Below are 6,347 nucleotides of genomic sequence, written 5' to 3' on the forward strand. Positions count from 1 at the left end.
GCTGGCGGCTACGCCGGTAGATAGTCCCCTCAGATTCAGATTCAGATTCAATTTTAATTGTCATTGTCAGTGTACAGTACAGAGACAACGAAATGCATTTAGCATCTCCCTTGAAGAGCGACATAGCAAACGATTTGAATAAAAAATAATAAGTGTCCGGGGGGGGGTGGTGATTGGCAGTCACCGAGGTACGTTGTTGAGTAGAGTGACAGCCGCCGGAAAGAAGCTGTTCCTCGACCTGCTGGTTCGGCAACGAAGAGACCTGTAGCGCCTCCCGGATGGTAGGAGGGTAAACAGTCCATGGTTGGGGTGAGAGCAGTCCTTGGCGATGCTGAGCGCCCTCCGCATACAGCACTGGCTTTGGACAGACTCAATGGAGGGGCGCGTGGGACCGGTGATGCGTTGGGCAATTTTCACCACCCTCTGCAATGCCTTCCGGTCGGAGACAGAGCAGTTGCCATACCATACTGTGATGCAGTTGGTAAGGTCATCGGAGATGTCGAAGTGCACCGAGTAGGACCGAGGCGAGCCGTCGACCCCAACCACGGTAGCTAGTCAGGAAAAGCCGGTAGACGTCTGCAAGCGGACGACCTGGCCAGGCAGCAGTGGGGATAGAAGGCGGCAGGACTTGTCGTGCGAGCGGCGCTGGATTTCGTGCTTCTGAGCAATCCGTTGCTGGACAGCAGCAGGCTGTAGGACCCTGGGCACCAGAGACTGCTGGGCGATCGGCATCGGAGGGCGAATAACGCGGGACATGAGCCGTTGGGCAGGGGATCGCATAGTACTGTCCCTGGAGATATTCCGAAGGTTCAACAGACCCTGGTAGAAATCACCATTTGCGAGATGGGATTGTTCAAGCAAGTGCTTTGCACTGTGCACAGCACGTTCAGCCAGTCCATTGCTCTGCGGGTACTCAATAGTCAATAGTTAATAGTCAATTTAATTGTCATTTGGACCTCTGGAGGTCCAAACGAAATGTCGTTTCTGCAGCCATACATTACAAACAAATAGACCCCAGACACAACATAATTTACATTTTACATAAACATCCATCACATTGCTGTGATGGAAGGCCAAAAAAAACTTATCTCTCCACTGCACTCTCCCCCCCCCCCCCCCCGATGTCAAAGTCAAAGTCAAAGCCCCCGGCTGGCAATGGCGATTGTCCCGCGGCCATTAAAGCCATGCCGGGTGGTGCAAGGTCGCACACCGGGTCTTGGTGTTAGAGCCCCCGGCGTGCGCTCGCAGAGTCCCGCGGCCATTCCAAGCCGCGCGGGGCAGTGATGTAGGCCCCGCTCCAGGAGCTCTTCGACCCCGCAACTCGGGCGGGAGAAGTCGCCGTTGCAGGAGCCCTGAAAAGCGGTCTCCCTCCAGGGACCCACGGGCTCCCGGTACCGCCGTCCGCAGACCCGCAGTTGCAGCCTACCGCATCAGCATCAGCAGCAGCAGCAGCAGCAGCAGCGCTCCACCACCGCTCCACCCGCTCTGGACTCGGCCAGCTCCGCGACGATGCAGTGAGTCGGCACCAGAGTCTCCGGCTTCTTCTGTTGGAGGCCGCTCCTCATTGCAGCCCCAACGACAACTGAGACCCGACAAGAAAAGGTCGGGTCTCCAGTGCAGGGAGAGATTGCTGATGTAATGATTGAAGTTCCACTTCGCAGCGAAAGCTTTAAATTTGGCACTAGTAAACTGACGGCCGTTGTCGGTCTGCAACCGAACCGGGGAACCAAACGTGGCAAAGTGTTGTCGTTACTTGCTGCTGACCATCACCGAGTTGATGGAAGGGAGAAGGTCCACCTCGAACCAATTCGAATAGGAGTCGACCAACACAAGGTACTGCTTTCCACGCCATTCGAATATATCGGCAGCCAGCGATGACCAGGGCATGTCAGGGGCAGGCTGTTGTAGCAGCGGCTGTCGCTGCTGATGCGGGGCAAGAGAGTTGCAATCTGGGCAGGAGGCCACCCTGGCCTTGATGTACTTCGCCATGCCCGGCCAATAGTATTGTTCCTGGGCATGCGAGATAGTGGCGTCGGCCCCAGGATGCCCCATGTGGGCAGCATTGAAGTACAGGTCGTATAGTGAGGCAGGGACGACCACCTTGTGGCCCTTGATGATAATACCGTCGATGAGCACCAGCTCATCACGAACCAGAAAGAAAGGGTGAACGCCAGCAGGTAAAAAATTCCGTTTGACAGGCCATCCACGCTTGATGACAGCGGCAAGCTGTTGCAGGTCGGGGTCGTTGGCGGTGTGCTCAACCAGGCACTGAAGCTGTTTAGAAGGGACGAAGTTCACGTTCAGTACCTGTAGGTCATCCTGCTCGAAGGGGTGCTGGTCACATGAGGGCCGGGGGGCCCGGGACAGCGCGTCAGCCACATGCATCTCGGTGCCCCTCTTATAGACGATTTTAAAGTCAAACCGCTGTAGCTGCAGCATCATCCGCTGAAGCCTGGCTGGAGCGATGTGTATAGGCTTGTTAAGGATCGTCACCAGGGGTTGATGATCCGTCTCTAAGTGAACCTGGTGCCAAAGAGGAAGTCCTTAAACTTGGAACAAGCGAACACAACTGCCAGCAGCTCCTTCTCTACCTGCGCGTAGCGCTGCTCAGTGTCCGTCATGGTCCTAGAGGCATAGGAGACGGGCTGCAAAGAACCATCATCATGGGGCTGCAGGCAAGCAGCACCCAGTCCAAAACGAGAAGCGTCGCACGTAACCACAACTGGACGATGTAAATCAAAGAACTTCAGAGTGGGTGTGCTGATCAGCTTCTTCTTCAGTAGGTCGAAAGCCTGCTGGTGGTGTGGAAACCAGGACCAAGCAATGTCCTTTTCAGTAAGTTGTCTCAGGGGTGCGCTCAACTCGCTGAGGTCAGGGATAAACTTGCCCAGGTAATTGACCATACCCAGGAAGCGCTGTAGACTGGCAACATCTGTCGGGGCAGGCAGCTCGGAGGTGGCGTTAGTCTTTTGCGGGTCAGGCTTCAACCCGTTGGCCGTGAAAATGTGGCCAACATACGGGACCTCAGGCACCCGGAACCTGCATTTTGACGGGTTCAGCTTGAGATTGATCTGCCATGCACGGTCCAGAATTCTTCGGAGGTGGCGGTCATGCTCAGCCACATCCCTTCCGTAGACCAGAATGTCGTCCACAATAATCGCACAGGGCAGACCTGCAAACAATTGTTCCATAGAACGCTGGAATACCTCACTAGCGGAGTTGATGCCGAACGGCATCCACAAGAATTTAAACCTGCCGAAGGGTGTACCGAATGTGGTCAAGTCCGAGGAGCGTTTGTCCAGGGGTATTTGCCAAAATGAACTCCTGGCATCGAGGACGGAAAACAACCATGGCTTGTCCGACCTGGGCGGCAACATCTTCAACGGTCCTCATAGGGTAGTGGGGCCGCTTGATCGCCAAATTCAAGTCCTTGGGGTTGATGCATACCCGTATCTCGTTTTTTCCTTTTTTCATCGTGGCGACCATGGTGGAGACCCATTCGGTGGGATCGCTGACAGACTCCAGCACTCCCATGTCAACCATATCCTTCAGCCTAGCCTCCACCTTACCCTTCATGGCGAACGACACTCTGTGTGGTGGGCGGATCACAGGCACCACGGAGGGGTCGGTTGCGATTTTATACACAAGCGGCAGCTTTCCCAACTTGTCGTCGAACAGGCCCGGATACTCAGATAGTGGATCCATCACTGCTTGCACCTCGTGGACCGTACGGTCGAAAGATACCAGACCGAGATCCTGGCAGGCCTGGTTGTTCAGTAAAGTTACACAGTCGCAATCCAGAATAAAGAACGACAGGTCACGGAACGATTTCTGTAGCACACAATGGAAGGTTGCCCTCCCCACAGGTGTTAGTTCCTCTCCCCCATAGGCACGCAAAACAGAGCGATCTGCAGTCAACAGCTCATTATTTTTTATCTGGCGGAACAGCGATGTTGACATTACGTTCACTTTTGCACCATTATCCAGCTTCGCAGAGAAGGACGTTGTTCACAGTAATGAGCACAGATGGATCGGGGAGGCGAGATCGGCTGTGAAGGAGAGTGTAAACACTTGCATCTCTGGAATAGCTGAGCTCAGTCGGGGGCAGTGTCAACAGAGGACTGAGAATCCATCTCACTATCAACTTGCTGAAGGTTGTTTAAGATTCGCCTAGGAGCTGATGGAACATTCCCACGGGACCTGCAGGCAGCTGCAAAATGGTTCACTTTCCTGCAGAAATTGCAAGATTTTCCAAGGGCTGGGCACTGGGATTGCATGGGGTGGACATAATTACAATTGGGACACTTCTGAGGCCGCGGGTCCCGAGATGTACGAACGGGCCACGTTGGAGGGCGAAATTTGTCCTGCATACGACGTGGCCCTGCAACACCAGTCAGATGCATGGCTCGGCTATCAGATCCTCTCAGCCCATGCAGAGGGGTAACCATCTCAGCGATGCGGCACGCATGCATCGCCTGAGTCAGGGTTAGATCAGGCCGTTGTAGCAAATCAGCACGTAGTTTCTGGTCGAGCATGCCAGTGACGAGAATGTCCCTGGTGAGCTAGTCACGCATGGTCTCAAAACGGCACCGCTGAGCAAGGTAACGCAGGTCAGCGATGAAGCACTCGACAGGTTCATCCGGCTGCTGCTTCTGTGAGAAAAACCGAGCCCGCTCCAATATGCAGTTGGAGGGCAGGTTGCAAATCTCTGCAAACGTTTGCAAAAGACATACCGGGTCATCGGCAGATTCAGCTGGCTCGACGACCTGGTCGTTGTCATCCAGGACCGCTGGATCGTAGACGAAAGCCTGAGCTCTCTTCATGGCGTTGGGACCGGCCAGGTTAAGCAGGAGGGAGGCTCTGACCGCAGCTGGGTCATTCCGGTGCACAATGTTAACGAAGTGAGTGTAATCCATCACAAAAGTGGCCCATCGCTCCGCAATGTCAGCGTCAAAGACAAGGGGAGATGGTTTTCGGCATGAGGATGCCATTTCAAGGGAAATCGAACACTGGGCACACAGGGGGCAAATGAAAAGAAAACGGGTAAACGGGAGGCGCGCGTTTAACTAGCTGACACCATGTAAAGGTGCTTAGTCTGACACACTGTAACCTTTACTAAAGCGTTTATTAAAGCACATGGCACGCACGTCCCAGCACTGACTGCATCCAGCCTTCAGGCATACTGGGACCAAGTGGGAGGAAACACGGGGAGGATATCATAGTTATACTGATATGATGGGGCGTGGTTAATGAGGTAGCTACATTATAAGTTGCATGCATAAGCCATCTACATTCCCCTTTTGTTCACCCGTGGTCGGGGCTGTTGAACCCTCTGCAGTCGCCGCTCACTGCCAACACACTACATAAAAGTCCCTTTAAATTTCCATGATCCAAAGACATCCTCATGAAGAAGGCCTACGTATGCTTGGACAGCTATCCAGCCAGAAGATGCAAAAGCATTGCGGGAGTTTGCGATATTTATCAGAAGTTTGAAAGAAATGACTACCCTCTTAGACCACATGCAAGAAATGAATGTTGTCAGCAATATGAAAATGGTCACTCTAAACCTGCCCTAAAGAAAAGTACGGTTCATGTCAAATTTACGCCATGGGAGTATTCAAGATCCTAAACCAATCGCAACTGTCAAAGGTTCTACCTTTACTAAAACAAAAGGAAGATCAGGACCTAATGGAAGTAGTTTTGATTCCGCTGTAAATACCTGCAGAAACGAGAGGTCAAAAGGAAGAAGTTACATCTACTGTTAAGCCAAGATGGTTCTGCTTGTCATCCAGTGAGAAGACAGAGGAATGACAAAGAGATGGCCCACGAGGGAACCCCCTTCGGGGGAGGGGCTGTCGATGACTGGTCAGATCGGACCTTGTATCCCATCCCAAGAATGGACACTGGCTTCTCGACAGGGCCAAGGAGAGCTTGTAATAGGAACACTTCTCCATCCGTTTCCCACCACGGATAGCTGACCTGCTGAGTTCTACCAGCACTTTGGAGGGGAATGGACAGGTGACGTGTCGGGTCTGGACCCTTCTTTGGACTGGTGTAGTCGGGGAGAAAGCTGGAAAAAAGAGATGGGGTCGGGACAGACTCCAGGACTTGATTAGGGGGTGGGGGGGAGTTTCCTTAATTTGGAGAATCCAATGTTCATGTCATTGGGCTGTAAGCTATGAGGTGCTGTTCCTCCAGTTTGCGTGTCACCTCACTCTGGCAATGGAGGAGGCCCAGGACAGAAAGATCAGTGTGGGAGTAGGAAAGGGAGTTAAAATGGTTGGCAACCGGGAGATCCAGCAGGTCTTGGAGGACCGAGCGCAAGTGTAGGGTGAAATGAACGCCTA

Source organism: Leucoraja erinacea, unplaced genomic scaffold (genome assembly GCF_028641065.1).
Source record: "Leucoraja erinacea ecotype New England unplaced genomic scaffold, Leri_hhj_1 Leri_1144S, whole genome shotgun sequence".
Taxonomy (NCBI): domain Eukaryota; kingdom Metazoa; phylum Chordata; class Chondrichthyes; order Rajiformes; family Rajidae; genus Leucoraja; species Leucoraja erinaceus.